The sequence below is a fragment of the Canis aureus genome, chromosome 1 (genome assembly GCF_053574225.1).
Source record: "Canis aureus isolate CA01 chromosome 1, VMU_Caureus_v.1.0, whole genome shotgun sequence".
Taxonomy (NCBI): Eukaryota; Metazoa; Chordata; class Mammalia; order Carnivora; family Canidae; genus Canis; species Canis aureus.
This window is the reverse complement of record NC_135611.1, coordinates 61,161,201-61,177,805: the sequence shown is the minus strand read 5'-3', so window position 1 is coordinate 61,177,805 and position 16,605 is coordinate 61,161,201. Positions and strand designations below refer to the sequence as shown.

General features: G+C 37.5%; 1 protein-coding gene and 1 long non-coding RNA gene across 13 annotated transcripts in view; one reads left to right on the top strand and one right to left on the bottom strand.

The window, feature by feature from the left end:
* The window catches only part of LOC144316055 (uncharacterized), a 117,159-nt gene that overhangs the window by 90,149 nt on the left and 10,405 nt on the right, over nucleotides 1–16,605 (bottom strand). The window contains exon 1 of one of the 2 annotated variants that reach the window (XR_013381857.1): nucleotides 10,077–10,339. The exons of the other annotated variant lie outside the window; for it this stretch is intronic. This is a non-coding gene — a long non-coding RNA (uncharacterized LOC144316055). Of the gene's footprint in view, nucleotides 1–10,076; nucleotides 10,340–16,605 lie in introns of those variants that run through there. 2 annotated transcript variants of the gene reach the window in all.
* Nucleotides 8,661–16,605, top strand: part of LOC144316026 (uncharacterized) — a 524,958-nt gene continuing 517,013 nt past the window's right edge. For 2 of the 11 annotated variants that reach the window (XR_013381814.1, XR_013381809.1), the window contains exons 1-2: nucleotides 8,680–10,618; nucleotides 10,879–11,339. The gene's annotated coding sequence lies outside the window, so the exon portion shown is untranslated. Of the gene's footprint in view, nucleotides 10,619–10,878; nucleotides 11,340–16,605 lie in introns of all 11 variants that reach the window. The other 9 variants (XR_013381830.1, XR_013381833.1, XM_077901435.1 and 6 more) reach the window with 8 other exon arrangements.

Below are 16,605 nucleotides of genomic sequence, written 5' to 3'. Positions count from 1 at the left end.
AAAGTAGTTCTAGTGATTGACAAAATAATGTAATTATCATGCTACTCAATTGGAAAACTTCTAACCACCTTGAGTAGACAATGGTAATGATGACTATTTAGTTTACTCTAGAGGGCCATTCATTTCAGGAAACAAATCGAAGCAGCAATTACCATTAATTTATATGGAAAAATTTTTGAGCATTCACAGGCCCCAAAAATAACCTCTCAGGCTTTTCTGATACCTTAGGCCACATCTTACTAACGGATGAACACACACACTCAAAAAACTGAGATAAAGCAGATACAGACACAGTCAAAACTCTGATGGCTGGATGCTGAGATGCTGTGTGTAGTTTCCAGGGAAGGAGCATGGAAGTGTCACTCCCACTGCTTGGGGTGTACTGCCTCTGTAACTGCTCTCTACAAAATGAATGCTGAGTGCTGTTTTCTCTATTCATCCTTTTTCATAAATGCAGAAATCCTTTTCAGATTTTTGTTAGTGAAAATGGGTACTAATGTAGGTCTTTGGTAAAAAAAGTAGTGACATAATGCAAACCTTTGAAAAGTGGGGGATCCTTGTATTAGGATTAAAGGTCTTGAGTAATAGGGTTTGGCCAAGACCAGGGTAGTTCCATACGGCTCAAGTTTCAATAGACTCTCAAAGGTCTGTGGCCTCTCTCAGGACACAGGGTAATTTTTAATGAGTGAGTCTAAACTTAGGAGGAAGAGGTATGTCACACAAATACCTCCTTAGCCTGGTCCTTGAGGAATGTGACAAAACTTACTAAAATATATATATATTTTTTGGGTGGAACAAAAGATTTTAATCACTGAGAAATCGTTATCTTAGGTGACCAAAATCAGCGTTCCACAGAGAGAAATTTCTCTGTTGAGATGGAAGGAGCTATGGCTCCTGGGGGATGCTTGGAGAGGGATGGTAGCACCTACAACATTGAATAGTCAGGTGCAATGGGAGAGAGGAGTCATAAACTACAATCGCAGTAATGGCTGAGGCTGCAGAGTAGAAGGTTAGGAACATTAGTGAATTGATATTGGGGATTAGGATAGTGTGACTGTCACTGGGGATTTTCTCCTGTTTGTTCTAGTTTCATTTGAGGAGTGGATGAAGTTGAAATTTCTTTAACTGTGAGTCTTAAGTTAGTGGCTTCCAGGATTACAGTTCAGCCCCTTGATTTTCCTCATGGCTGGTAAATAATAGGAGTGATCTTTATGCATACATTTATTAGTTTGTTCAACAAATATGTTTTAAATTCATCCACTGGCAGATTTTATTTTGTACATATATAAACCAAACAGGTAGACTTAGACTATGCCTCTACCTTCCAACCCCCAATCCTGGAGTCCTAGTTCTTCCTAAATTAATGCTCCATGTTTTCAGAAAGTACTCAATTTTGATTTCTGTCCCAATTCTCTGTCCTAATTCCTTCACCCTCCATGACTGATGACTGTACCAGGACTAGGTTTTTCCGTGGATTCATCTCTTTGTTTATATTCAAGAATTACCTCCAAACCTGGCTTATGTGTCAATACAGTTCCCTTCTTTCCATCTTCAGAAATTATTTTTATTCCCAATTTCAAACCTCAAAACTGTTATGGATTAAATATTTTTTTACCTAGTTCGTGTTATCTTGATTGGATTTTAGAAAGAGGGATAATAGTGTAACAGGAAGATATTGGAAACAAGCAGCTAGCTGGTAATCAAGTGACTAGGGGCAGAATGAGTGTAGAGGAGATTAGATGAGGTTACTCTGATAATCCAAGGCAAAATTTTTGCTTTTATGTTTTTTACTTGAAATCAGAAATTTAAAAAAAAAAAAGAAATTTTCCTCTTAGTATCTCAAGGCAAAATTAGAAGATTTAAAAGTTACAAAGAGTAATAATTTACCAAAACCTTAACAATGTTTCAGAATTTTTAGCATTGGGTTGTTTTTTCTTTCTTTAAGTAGAATCATCTGTCCTCCTTAGTTGACATGTTACTAGTGAGGCTATACTTTTAATAGCATATTAAATATTTTGAAAATATTTTTAATACCTGAGTTTACATAATTGTCTCAGACTCCTACTTTGATATTTTTTGGCAGTTGCACAAATGCCTGCAATCATACCAAATAGACTCATATTTATATAACTGACAGAAAGAAATACATTAAAAAAAATAAAGATGCACCAACTAACAAAATCTCAAAGGAAAACAAAACATAAGCTGAAAATTTCAAAAGTTGGGCTTGAAAACATGGAAATTTAGTTAGGGCTCAGCTGGAAACACAGTCACAAGGCCTCATATTTGATCAGAACCTGAACCCTACCTATACGTGCAAAAAGTGTGTGCCTCCTTCTTTTGGCTATTTAGTCCAATTTCATTATACTCACCATAGGTGTTTGAAGGAAGAACAGAAAAGCCCAAACTAATGATTTTTTGTAGAGCCATAAATCTGTACAATGGCCAAAAGCTATTGCTATGTTGTTTTCTGTAGTGGCACAGACCACTTTTCCTCTGGGCAGTCACTGCTTGAAATAATTACTGACATTAATGATGCAAGCTCCTGAATTTAATAGATCTAGGTTTATGTTGTCATCCATCAGTGTGCAAACTTCTTCTATCTTCTCTGCTATTACTAAAAGTTTCCTTAAATGTTTTAAGATATTTTACTGACCCAGTGATGCATTTTAACTACAAGGAAGCACCGGGCAAAAATTCTACCTCTCTGAGTTTTATGTATATTACGGTAGTTATATCAGTACATTTTTTTTTTTTTTGCCAAAACTTCAACACAATTGATGCAAATGAGGTCCATACAACACATCATCTTAGTCTCTCATATATGACTTCATAACACAATACGTTGTCACCAGTTAATAAAGGTCTCGGTGCAATAACAGTTTTTCTAGTCTTCATAAAAGAGAGAGTTTATATAACCTCTACCCTTTTCTGTTGCTGAAATAAGTATAAGATGGATTTTCCTGAACTCTTAGTAGGGAAGTGTAGGCCAGGAGACATTCCTAGCTTCAGCTCTAGGGTTCCCTTTTTCAGAGGTTATTTTGAGGTGTACAAAAATATGACCTTTCTATGTCCCTTCTACTCTCCTTCCCCATTTTTATCTGTACGATCTGTCCTGTTTCTTAGTCAGTGTGTCCCTGTCTGGCTCAACTTAGATTCCCTGAGTAAATTCTCTTTTAGGGCTTTATCCTGGAAGAGGGCTTGTATTGGCTAGTTTCAAAAGTTTCTTTGGCTTGTATCACCTAAGCACCACCTGAATTTTGTGTTTCCCCTAACTCTTACCCCTGAATTCTGTCATAGATCTGTCTACTCTTCTCAGATTGGCCTGCTGGGTTTTCTTTTCTTTTCTTTTTTTAAAGATTTTATTTATTTATTCATGAGAGACACTGGCAGAGGGAGAAGCAGGCTCCCACAGGGAGCCTGATGTGGGACTGTATTCTAGGACCTCAGGATCACACCTTGAACTGAAGGCAGCCGTTCAACCACTTAGCCACTCAGGTGTTCCAGGCCTACTGAGCTTTCTATGTTGGGAAGAGACTCTGTTTTAGAGTCTGGGATTCAGATTCAGATTCTGGGATTCTTACGTCTTTTTGCTTTACCTTTGCTTCTTGTTGGGCACTTTGATACCACATATATTCTGTTATGTTTGGCCACATCCACTTAGATTTTGGAGTCTTTCGACATCACTTGTCTTTTACTTTGTTGTAGCTTTTGTCTATTGAATTTTTACGTTTGCTATCTTAATTACTTTGATTTTGTAGGGGCTTAGGGAATTTACCCAAGCCTGTAACCTCAGTCTTGCTCCAACTTCCCCTATTATTTCTTCTTGACTCTGTTTTGCTAAATTATGTTTTTCTAGGAATTTGTCCATTCTGTTTTAAATTTTATTTTGTTGAGAAATATAACGTATATACAGAAAGATACACAAATAAAATGTAAAGCTTGTGAATTTTCCTAGTGACACTCTGTGTAACCATCACTCAGCTCAAGAAGGAGAATTTGCATTTTCTAATTTCTTTTTGACTTCCTCTTTGACCCTTGAGTTAATTAGAAGTGTGCTATTTAATTTCCAAATATTTGGATATTTTCCAGACATATTATGGTTATTAATTTCTAGTTTAAATCTATATGATCAGAGAATACCTTTTATATGATATTAATTTTTTAAAAATCTGTTAAGCCCTTTTAAGGCCTAATATGTGAACTACTTGGTGATTGTTTCATGTATACTTTATGACTGTATATTCTGATGTTGGTAGTGGAATATACTATAAATATTAATTATATTAAATTGGTTCATAGTCCATAATTTTACTAAGAATACTGATTTTCTATCTACTTGTCCTGTAAATTACTGATAGAATGATAAAATCTACAACTATACTTGTAGATTGTTTATTTCTTCTTCTATTAGGTTTTGCTTCATGCATTTTCAAGCTCTGTTGTTAGATGCATATATATTTAGGATTTTTAAGTCTTCTTGGCGAATTAGCCCAAAAACATGTAGGTAATATCCCAACTTTATCCCTGGTAACATTCTTTGTTCTCAAGTCTATCTTGTCTTTTATTAATATAGATATACCAGCTCCCTTTTGATACCTGTTTGCAAGGAATATCTTATTCTATCCTTTTAACCTATCTGTGTCTTTGTATTTAAAGTGGGTTTCTTGTAGACAGCATGTGGTTAAGTCTTGTTTTTTTATCCAGTCTTCAATTAGTGTTTAAATCTTTTATGGTTAATGTAATTATTGATAGATGAAAACCTACCATCTTTCTAGTTCTATGTCTTAGTTCTGTTGCTTAACTTACCTATTTTTCTGCTTAACTTTTGGTTAATTGAATATTTTTATTGCCTCATTTTATCTCCACTACTGTCATATTATTATATCTATCTAAATCTAGACACGTAGTTATATATACACTTAGACTATGTAACTATAGTTAAATAACTATATAACTATATGCAACTTGACAATAGTAAATGTATTTACAATACATTTTATCTTTAATCACAACCTACCTTCTGATATATCACACTGCTTCACATGAAGAAGTATAAAAAGTTCACAGTATAAGTTTACAACTGTATATTTCCAATTCCACCCATCCTTTTTGAGACACTCATATATTTTACCACATTGCTACTACTTTTGCTAGAGGTGGTCAAGCACTGTTTTTGGTCATGTCACTAGAAGTTTAGGGTTTAATTACCCCTTATGCTGCATAATTTCACAACTGTGCTCAAATCTAGGGCCAAGTGCTAGAAAGACAGAGTGAGAAAGCAATGGGGGTTGGTTGGCCTCACCTTCTTAAAACCCTAGCTTCACCAACCAGAGAGGAAGTTTCCCATTATTAAATTTTGTTTCCTGTGGGTTCTCTTACCAGTCATTGCCACCACCACCACCATCATCATGGACGTGCTTCCCGGGGCTAGGATGACAGACAATGGAGAGAGAAAAGAGAATAACAAAACCCTAAACAAACTGCTGCTCTCTCTGTGAGCAATAAAGTTCCCTTTCCAGTTCCTGGAGCCAGACTTAGAGGGCTTCTCTGACTTTGGGCCATTTTTGGGGTCACCGGTGCTTTGAGTTCAAGTCATGAAATATTGGAAGAACAAAATGTCAAACTCAATGACAATTCAGTGACACTTTTAATTTTGGTCTTCTGTAATCCTCCTCTGATACTTGTCTGTCTTCAAACAGCTGTTCCATGCATTCTGCCAAGGTTTTATAGCTGTATTCATTGAGGGAGATAGGGTAGAATGGGAGTGTTTCATTTTATCCCCAAACTGGAATGGCATACTGTGGTTTTAATTTGTATTTCCCTGGTTATTATTGAGATTGGAAACTTTCTCATAGATTTACTGGCTGTTTGAATATTCTCATTTGTAAATTATGCATTAAAGTCTCTTGCCCTATTTTGTTTACAGGTGGGTTGCATATCTTATTATTGATATATAGAAATTATTGTGCTCTAATGTGACATTTTTGTCAATTTCCTGTTTGAGATCTGAGGTCTGTTCATGGCTTCCCTACTTGATCCCTCTTGTATATTTTGTTTGAGTTCTGTTCCTGGGATCCCTATTTGATTCATTTTTATACCAGTAGCATACTGAGGTAATTATTACATTTTAATAAGCTTGATATACAGCAAGTCATTCTAGCTCATTTTGTTCAAGATTTTCTGGGCTATTTTTAGTTCTTTGCATTTAGATACAAGTTTCAGGATCAGCTTATCAATTCCTACGCCAGGCCTAAAATGAAAATTGATAAAGCTCTGTTTGGCATGCACTGAATGGATAGATTAAATTGGAAAAAAATTGACATCTCATTATATTGAGTCTTCAATCAGTCCATTTCCCTAAGACTTATTATTAAAAATAAAGTTTTGAGACACTTGGGTGGTGTTTTTTTTTTTTTTTTTAATGTGCTCTTAACTCTATTCTTTCGTTTTTTTTTTTTTTTAATATTTATTTATTCATAGAGACACAGAGAGAGAGAGAGGCAGAGACACAGGCAGAGGGAGAAGCAGGCTCCATGCAGAGAGCCCGACGTGGGACTTTATCCAGGGTGTCCAGGATCACGCCCTGGATCCCGACGTGGGACTTTATCCAGGGTGTCCAGGATCACGCCCTGGGCTGCAGGCGGCGCTAAACCACTGTGCCACCGGGGCTGCCCTCTTTCCTTTTGTTTTATTTGGATTTATTCTATTTTTCTGTTATTAAATTCTCAGTGAAGGATTTTATTTATTAATTTTCAGAATTTCTTACTTAACATGTACATTTCAGGCTGAAATGTTTTCTTGCATATCATCGGCCATTGCATCTTTAAAGATTTGGTATGTTAGTATTTCATTATTTATTTCTATGGATTTTAAAAGTCATTACTATAGTCTGATTACTGATTTCTTTAAAAGTTTTTATAATCTTTCAAATATATAGATTTTTATTTTATTTTATTTTTTTAATTTTTTATTTATGATCGTCATACAGAGAGAAAGAGAGAGAGGCAGAGACACAGGCAGAGGGAGAAGCAGGCTCCATGCACCGGGAGCCTGATGTGGGATTCGATCCCGGGTCTCCAGGATCACGCCCTGGGCCAAAGGCAAGCGCCAAACCGCTGCGCCACCCAGGGATCCCTCAAATATATAGATTTTTAAAAACTCATCATTTTGTTATTCTACCTCAACTGTCATTAAAGAATGTGATCTACACTTGTGTGTGTATAAAATTGTTAGTAGTTTACAAATGTAGTTTTAATTTCCTTTTGTATGTTTTATGACATAGCAGTGATATAGAGCTATGTTAAAATCACCTACCTTGATGGTGGATTTGTTAATTTCTCCTACACCTCAACTTTGCTTTATATACTTTGAGGGTATTTTATTCTATGTCTGCATATTTAGAATGGTTTTGTAGCTTCTTGGTGAATTAAGTCTTCTAAAAAGTATTTAGAGACTCTAAAAAAGCTGTTTCGTGTGATGTCAGTAGAGCAATATCATTAGGTTCTTTTGTCCCACATACTTTTCCATTCTTTAACATTCAACCTTTGCATATTCTATGTTTTAAAGGTATCTTTTGCGCAGAGCATGTAGCCAGATTTTTAAAACTGACAGTCTGACAGCCTGAGCTTTTTAACTTTGAAACAATGTAAATTCACAATGATTATATATTTGCACATTTTTAATCTTTTAAAAAAATTATCCCATTTTTCCTATGTTTTTCTACTTTCTTGACTATTTGGAAGTTAATATTTATGTTTCCTTTTCTATAGAACTCTAATATTTTCCAAATATGTCTAATTTTTCCTTATCCTCTCCCAAATGCTCATGAATTTCTATTAAGTAGATTTTCCTTAGGGCTCTATCTCAGCCTTGGCATCTTCTGACATTCCTGTGTTATTTAGAATTCTCTTTGCTTATTAGCAATACTGTTGCCCTAATCCCCTATAATTAACTATTCTTTATCTCGCCCTATTTAATGACTATATGGTTGGACTCAAAAAATAATTTAATCCATAACAGGATGCAGTAAAACTAATGTGAGATGCAAGTGAGTCTGAATGGTACAAGAGGTAGATTTAAGGTGCTAATGTCAGTGTTTCACTCAGATCCTCTAGTATTTGGTGGGTTTTCTTTTTTTTTTTTTTTAATCTTTTTTTTCTTTTTAATTTATTTATTTATGATAGTCACAGAGAGAGAGAGAGAGGCAGAGACACAGGCAGAGGGAGAAGCAGGCTCCATGCACCGGGAGCCCGACGTGGGATTCGATCCCGGGTCTCCAGGATCGCGCCCTGGGCCAAAGGCAGGTGCCAAACCGCTGCGCCACCCAGGGATCCCTTTGGTGGGTTTTCTTTTCAACAGCCAGCACCAGCAGCTCTTTTATAGAAAACAGCTGTTAGATACTGAAGTCCATTGCCTCTAGAGAGCCAGAAGACCTACAAATTTCCCCTTTCCCTCTCTCTTCTTCCCCATAAACAACGTAAGTATAGAAGTCCCCGCTGCTGGGAGGCATAATCGCTTAAGCATCAGACTCCTGGTTTTGTCTCAGGTTGTGACTGCAGCGTCCTGATCTCAGGGTCATGAGATCCAGCCCCATGTCAGGCTCAGTGTGGAGTCTGTTTGTGACTCTCTCCCTCTCCCTTTGCCCATCTCTCTACTTTCTAAAATAAATATATAAATCTTAAAAAAACAAAAACAAAGGCAAAACTTCTTGCTACTTTTGGCTTGAGTCAGGAGAATGTGGTAACTTTTAAAGGATCAGCCTGAAGCTACCATACAGATAGTACTTTGCCTTCTACTATGCCCTTGTTACTTCCTCAACTGTTCTATCAGTTTCTTCTGGGAATCATTTGCACAAAACTCTTCATCTCAGGTTCTGCTTCTGAGGAAGCTTATTTAAAACAGAGTCCATCTGTTCTACTAGTTCTATTTCAGATAGTGTATGTTTTTCAGATTTTTAATATTTGAGATACTTGCACTCAGCGCAACTTTGGCCTGTGTACTCCCATCTACCTGGAGATACCGGCCTCTGTATATGACGACATGTACTGGGGAATTATGAAGGTCGGACTCTAATGTATTTCCTCCCTAGTGAAATCAAGGATAAAGGAGGTGAGAAACCTTAGGACAGAAGCACTGGGTTCCCCAGGACAATGGGGAATCTTTTCCACTTATCTTACCAGTAAGCCTCTCCTTAGGTGAGGGCTTTTCTTTGGAATGAATCACACTGAGAGGAGGTTGTCCTTCTAGCTTGTCACGTTTACAGATGGAGGGGCAGAGGATTTAGTGCCCAGGCTGTTAATGCCAATGGTTGTTTCAGTCACTGTTTTAGCCAAGTAGAATTTTTGCACAGCCTTCATGATTCTCGTGGACAGTTTCATCAATATATGATCATTCCCCCTGATTTCTGTAATGAGAATGCAGGCATGACTCCAAACTGACAGCAGGGAGGGATGACACTAAAGTTTGAAAGACGTTTCTCCAATCTCTTTTTCTCATTGGGCCACAGGCCAAACAACTTGGGGGCTATTCTGACACTTGAAAGGGTTAAATCCACTTTCTCTCTGAATAGTTTTCATGGATTCCACACATCACCCCTCTATTTCTAGATACCTTGTGTTTCCTGTATAGTGTCTCTGTGGCTGATTTCTCGAAAGGATCCAGTATTCAGGGCCCAACTTTAAAATTCTGGCCGGGGGGCAGCCCGGGTGGCTCAGCTGTTTAGCCCCCGCCTTTGACCCAGGGCCTGGTCCTGGAGTCCTGGGATCGAGTCCCACGTCGGGCTTCCTGTGTGGAGCCTACTTCTCCCTCTGCCTGTGTCTCTGCCTCTCTCTCTCTGTCTCTCATGAATAAAAAAAAATTAAAAAAATAAATAAAAAAATAAAATTCTGGCCAGAACCTAAAGCCTGGCTTTGGCATACAGCCCGTAATTTAACCAGAAGAGTACTTCCTGAGTAAAAATACTATCCCTCTGAGGAAAGGAAAGAACACGCCTCTATATGCCTCAAGCCTCTGGTTCAGCTGTTTCATAACCTTTTGGGGAGGGTTTGCTTTCTTTTTCTCCCAACATGACTTACAGTTTCTGGTAAAAGAGAGAGAGAGGGAAGGCAAAAGATGGTGCAGGTAGAGTCTCGGAGGCACGGAGCAGGCAGTGAGGTCCCCCGAGTGTTGCACGAGCGCTTTCTCTGCCTTGCTTGAGCTCCAGAAGCAAACGGGATGACAGCGAGAGGCTGGGAAAGCTCAAAAGCCAGGAGCGCCCGGCTGTCGCCAACCGGGAGCCAGCAGTCCTCCGGAAGCCGCCTTCCTGGACACCGGAAGTGTGGGACCACCTGACGTGTGGGCGCAGAGGCTGCTGGGTACCGCGCAGGCGCCCTGGCGTCCCTCAGCGCCGCGCGCGCAGCGTGCTGGAGGGAGAGGCGGCTGGAGAGTTGTCGTCGGAGGCGCTGCTCCCGCTCGAACTGAGGGGCCTGTTGAGGGAGAATGGCACCGCCCTCAGGGCGGCCGGTGCTGCTGCTGGGGTGATTCCACACGCGCCTCAGCCCGGGCTACAGGGCGAGCAGACGGCTGTCCGACGACGCCTCAGCCCTGTCACCCTAGGGTGCGGTGTAACAGCTGTCAGGTATCGATTTCAGCGGACGTATTTAAAAAAAAAAAAAAATTTTTTTTTTTTTTTTGAGATTCTGTTAGAGTAAGTTGAAAGTGTAATTAGCTTTCCAAGCCGACCAAATGTATGCGTCTGAGTCAAGGATATTTAAGTGTTACTGTGGCTTCAAAGCTATTGATTTCTAAAGTGGTGTGTTTTGAATGACTTTTTTTTTAACTGTTTCGGATTTAAGGTACGCTGCAGAAGTCTTAGTAACAAACCTCTGGTTTTTGTAGAGCTGTTCTTTCCACTCAAGGCGGACGACCTTCCCCTGCCTCCCCAGACTAGGAAACAAGCCTCAGCTCCTCGCCGACGCCCTGGACGCCAGTGGAGACACAGTGACTCTCGTTAAGCAAAACAATTGCTTTTTGGGGGGCTTGTCGTCCGCTCTCGGAGTGACCTACAGCATCATGGGTGTGACTGGCGTTCTCTGTGTTCGTATCCAGGACTGAACTAGCTGCAGGCAGGTCCAGGCCCGCCCTCCTCATGACCCTCGGCTGAGGAGCGCGCTTCCCCTCGTCGGCGACGCGGCCCCTGGGCCTCAGCGAACGTTGCGAAAACTGAAATGGGTAGTTTCTACTTCGCAGAGATAACTGGACGATACGAAGTTAAGAGAAAGCCAAGAGGACCATGATCAACTGCTTCAGAAGTTGTTTGTATTTTTCTCTTCTAAGTGCAGAAGAAACCTATCCTGCAGGTAGGAATCCCTGATTCTCCCCCCCGCCTCCTTTTTAAGGTAAGAGTTGTGCAAATATAAATAATCCAGAAGTAATTGGGTGGTAATACATGGTAGTCAATAGTTTTAAGACTAATGGGGGTAAGAAGTGGCAGCCGTCTTAAATCAGCTGGTCAGCTCTGTGCTATTTTATTTATTATATTTTTAAAAGATTTTATTTTTTCATGAGAGACACAGAGACAGAGAGAGAGGCAGAGACACAGGCAGAGGGAGAAGCAGGCTCCATGCAGGGAGCCTGATGTGGGACTCAAACCCGAGACCCTGGGATCACAAATGAGCCAAACCCGGGTGCTCAACCTCTGAGCCACCCGGGTGCCCCAGTGCTGTGCTATTTTATGACTATCTAGGTTGTTCTTCCATGTGGCCCATGGTTTTATAGAAAATAGATACCCCAAAAAACAGTACATTTTTATTTTATGTATTTGCTCTAGATATACCATGAATATTTAAACAAACTCAGAATTTAATTGGAGGAACAATAAAAACATAATAGAGTTTTGCACTGAGAATGGTGTGCTTCATTTGATTTTCTATTCAGAATGAATACGGACTCCTTTCATCTGGTATTCCACCCATTAGTAATAATAGTAGCAATAAAAGTTTAATCAATTCCTACTGAGAATGGAAATTCATGAGAAAAAAAACTGTATAATTAATAGTAATCCTTTAAAGAACAAAGACCAAGATCGCTTCTTTAATTTGCTAATTCTTTTCTCCATATCGATTGCATTTTTCATATTCTTTTACTTGAGTACTGGGGTATTTTTTTAAGAAACAATATTTGATATCTTGGTGTAATATCCACTCTTTTACACTGCACCCAGTGTCTGAACACATCATAGTTTTAATAAATGTTAAATAAATACATAATAGAATGTTTACCTATGCCATGTAGACTTTAGTATGAAGAGAAAAGCTTTTACATAGGCTTAATATTATACTCTGCCAAATAACAACAATAATAATAGTAATAATATTGAAAATTGCTTTTGAATTATTATTGATTTTTATTTTGAACAAAACAGCTGTAAAACATATTTTTATAATAATTGGAAACATTTGAAAGACTAGTGTTAGATAACATCAGGTGCTTATTGTTAATTGAGTTGAGATAAAAATTTTCATTTTACATAAGAAAATATCCTTATACTTTAGAAGTACATAATGAAATATTTAGGGGTAAAATGTCATGAAGTATGTAATTTTAAGTTTTTAGTAAAATATACATAAATATGGTGAAGTGTAAACACTTGTTAAATCCAAATTATATATATTCCTCTGTGCTTTTCTCTGTTTGAAATTTTTCATAACCAAAATTACTGAAATAAGAAAAGAGCAAAGAAAAAAGAGGAAGGAAGGAAGAACACTAGCATAGTGTAACAGAAAAAGTACAACAATGAATATAGAATCAAGACACTAAGATTAGGGGTCATAGCTAATACCATAAATGTAATCATAGATAAGCAATGTAGTTGCTCTGAATTGAGTTTTTCATTTTTAAAATGAGAATAATCCACAATGAAATACTACTACGTATCTACTTCATGGTTAAAATTTAAAAGACTGATAATATGAAGTCTTGGCAAGCATAGGAACAATTGGAACGTATGTTGCTGGTCTCAGTATAAAATTGTGTAACCACTTTGGAAAACTGTTCAGGGGATGCCTGGGTGGCTAGCAGTTAAGCATCTGCCTTTAGCTCAGGGTGTGATCCTGGAGTCCTGAGATCAAGTCCCACATCTGGCTTCATGCACGGAGCCTGCTTCTCTCTCTGCCTGTGTCTCTGCCTCTCTCTCTTATGTATCTCTCATAAATCTAAAAAAAAGATATTAAAAAGAAAACTGTTCAGTGTCTTCTACTTATATGTAACCCATGGCCAAACAATTCCACTCCTGGTTATATACAAAAGACAAATGACTGCATGTTAACAAAAGTATTATGCAAAATGTTCACAGTTTTATGAATATCATAAATATCAGTAGGAGAATGGATAAATAAATATTGGTATATTCATACAGTGAAATGCTATGCAACAATAAAAAATAATCAACTCTGGTATAAGTTATAATATGGGTGAAATTTATAGATATACTGACAGAAAGTAGCCAGACATAAAGACATATTTATTCTATGGTTCTATCTGTATGAAGTATGAGAAAAGAGAATTAATCAGTAAGAACAAATGAAGAACAGTGGAAAGCTTATAGGATTCTAGAAATGTTTTCTATCTTGAGCTTGGTTGATATTACTCAGGCCTATAAATATATAAAAAAAAATCACGCTGTATATTTAGGGTGAGAGTTCTTTATACACTTTCCTGTATCTATTTATCTTTAAGTAGAATAAATAAAATACAATATTAAGATCTAAATCCGAGGAGGAAGGAGCAAACAAGATAATGTATAATTGTTTACTACATTATAAAACACTGCAGATTTCATATATTTTCATTTTCTAAGCTAAACTGTAAAGTTTTTACTAGGAGTAAGAATTTATTTTTAAGTTGTGATCATTATTATTTGTACTAAGTTAGACCCACAGTTTTTTGAAGACCAATTCATTTTGGACTAAGCCTTGTGACAACCTTATATTTAAATGATCATTTTCATTGTTCCATTGGTAGTGGAAAAATTGTATATTTCAATTTATACATTCATGCCACAGCTAGTTGTGTGCCCAATATATGCCAAACACTTTGCTAGCCATTGGTGATACAAATTTAAATAAGATGTTTTCTCTTCTCTTTATGTGCTCACATTTTAGTCAATAACTCATTTGCAATAGAATTACTTGAGTGCCACTAGATTCTTTTTTTTTTAATGAAAGAAGCCAAAAGATTATTATACATCAGAAACAAAATAAATTTACCAAATATAACTGATTTACTTGTGAACTAAATAACTAAGTGCAGGGGATCCCTAGTGGGTGGTGCAACGGCTGTTTGGTGCCTGCCTTTGGCCCAGGGCGCGATCCTGGAGACCCGGGATCGAATCCCACATCGGGCTCCCGGTGCATGGAGCCTGCTTCTCCCTCTGCCTGTGTCTCTGCCTCTCTCTCTCTCTCTATCATAAATAAATAAAAATTAAAAAAAAAAAAGAACTAAGTGCACTTACCTTCATTTTGTGTCTGCTAAGCTTCTAAAGGTTAAAGGTTTTTTAGGTTGAATATATTTTTTAAATAAGTTACAATTCTGAATTTCTAATTATGAATATATAAAACCATACTCATTTAAAAACGTTTTGAAGCTGCAAATTACTATGCAGATGATTTTCTTTACAATATTCAAACTTCCTTAGAAATGTATAAATTGTATCTTATTTTATAAGCTAATTATTTATTTATTTATTTATTTATTTATTTTTTTTAAATTTTTATTTATTTATGATAGTCACAGAGAGAGAGAGAGGCAGAGACACAGGCAGAGGGAGAAGCAGGCTCCATGAACCGGGAGCCCGACGTGGGATTCGATCCCGGGTCTCCAGGATCGCGCCCTGGGCCAAAGGCAGGCGCCAAACCGCTGCGCCACCCAGGGATCCCCTATAAGCTAATTATTTAAAATTCCCTGCTCTATACAGTGTATTCTCCTGCTTAATCTCCCATTTCCTTAGTAGTAATCACTCAGTGAATAAAATATTCTCTTATGCCTTTTCTATTTTTAAAAGATTTTATTTATTTGAGAGAGAGCATGAAAGAGAGCATGGCAGGGGGCGGGGGGAAGGGCAGAGGGAGAAGCAGACTCCATGCTGATCAGGAGCCCTTTGCAGGGGCTCAATCCAACACCCCAGGATCATGACCTGAGTCAAACGCAGACACTTAACCAACTGAGCCACCCAGGTGCCCCTATGCTGTTAGTATTCTCAAACAGACATACTAGCATCTTTGATAAGGTTTAAAGCTAGCTTTTAAATAGGAGTTTTTAGTATTTAGACCTTTAGATGTTACTCATCAAGAATACTTGAATATAAGTACTCAGCTCCCATGATTCTTGTCTTTCAAAACATCCAGTACAAATTGGTCTTGAAGAAGTCTGCAAATGACATATAATATGCTGAGCAGCATATGATCATTTGAATGGAAGATTTGAAAATAGTTAAATCACTCTGAAACCTCTGGAGACCTTCTCTTAAAATTCAGGCACAGAGAGCCCCCATTCTGAAAGGTAATATATCTTTTTAACCACCCAGTTTTTCTGTTCTCATCTTCCAAGGTTTCATTTCATAAAAAAAAAAAAAAAAAAAAAAAAAAAAAGGTTGACATTATAAACAGATGCTGGAAAGCACTCATCCAACTCATGAAAAATTCAGCATAAGTTTTAAGCAAACATAGCAAAATCACTTATTAGGAAAAAATGCATAGTCTGATAGATGACCATGATTACCAAGTAAATTATTCATTTTTCTTCACAAAGCCATCTCCCAGTGAAGTCTCACTCATTATTCACAGGTTGTCAGGAAATACTGGGTGAGAAGTGAGGATGTGGTATAAGTTAGCATTGCCATGTAAGTTGCAGAGAAATGCTAGAGGGCCCCAAAACTAGCAGAGCACAGTAAGAAGTCCAAGTGAAGCCAGGGTAAGCATGAAGTCCAGATCACAAACTTACAAAGGATCCATTGTCAAATTAGTATGACAGTGGTATAGAGACAGACTAAATCCATGTAGAGTCATCAGAGCCCAGAAAATTTTTTTTTTCTAGAAGCTAAAATCTAGCTGCATTAGGTATGTAAACAAAAGTTCATGATAATCCTATTTTCGTGATTCTCAAGAACAAAAATAGTTATAAATCTGAAGTAGCACTGAGTGGGTTGCATGTTAAAATATTTCTATCAGAAACTAAACTTTGAAATCATTATTCTATCAGATAACGCTGTATGTTATTTTATGTTCTGTAAGCATTAGAAAGTTCTAAATGTTACATATGAATTAGATGGTACAACATTTAACTTGCCAAGTAAGGATATTGATTTCAATGTGTGTTTTGTGGAAATTTAAAAATTACATTATAGTTTTATCCAATACAATTGTTCAAGAGAAATTATTTACCTTCTGAGCCAATTGCACACCTTTTCATTCAGACTCAATCAATATTAATGACTTTTGTTGTCCAGTTGTATTTAATGTTGGTTTTGAGGATACGTTGTAGTAAGAATAGTCCTGCTGTCCCATGTCTGCAAATAGTCATGGAGGATATAAGATAGATGTCACCTATTTTAACCCAAAACTCAGAATT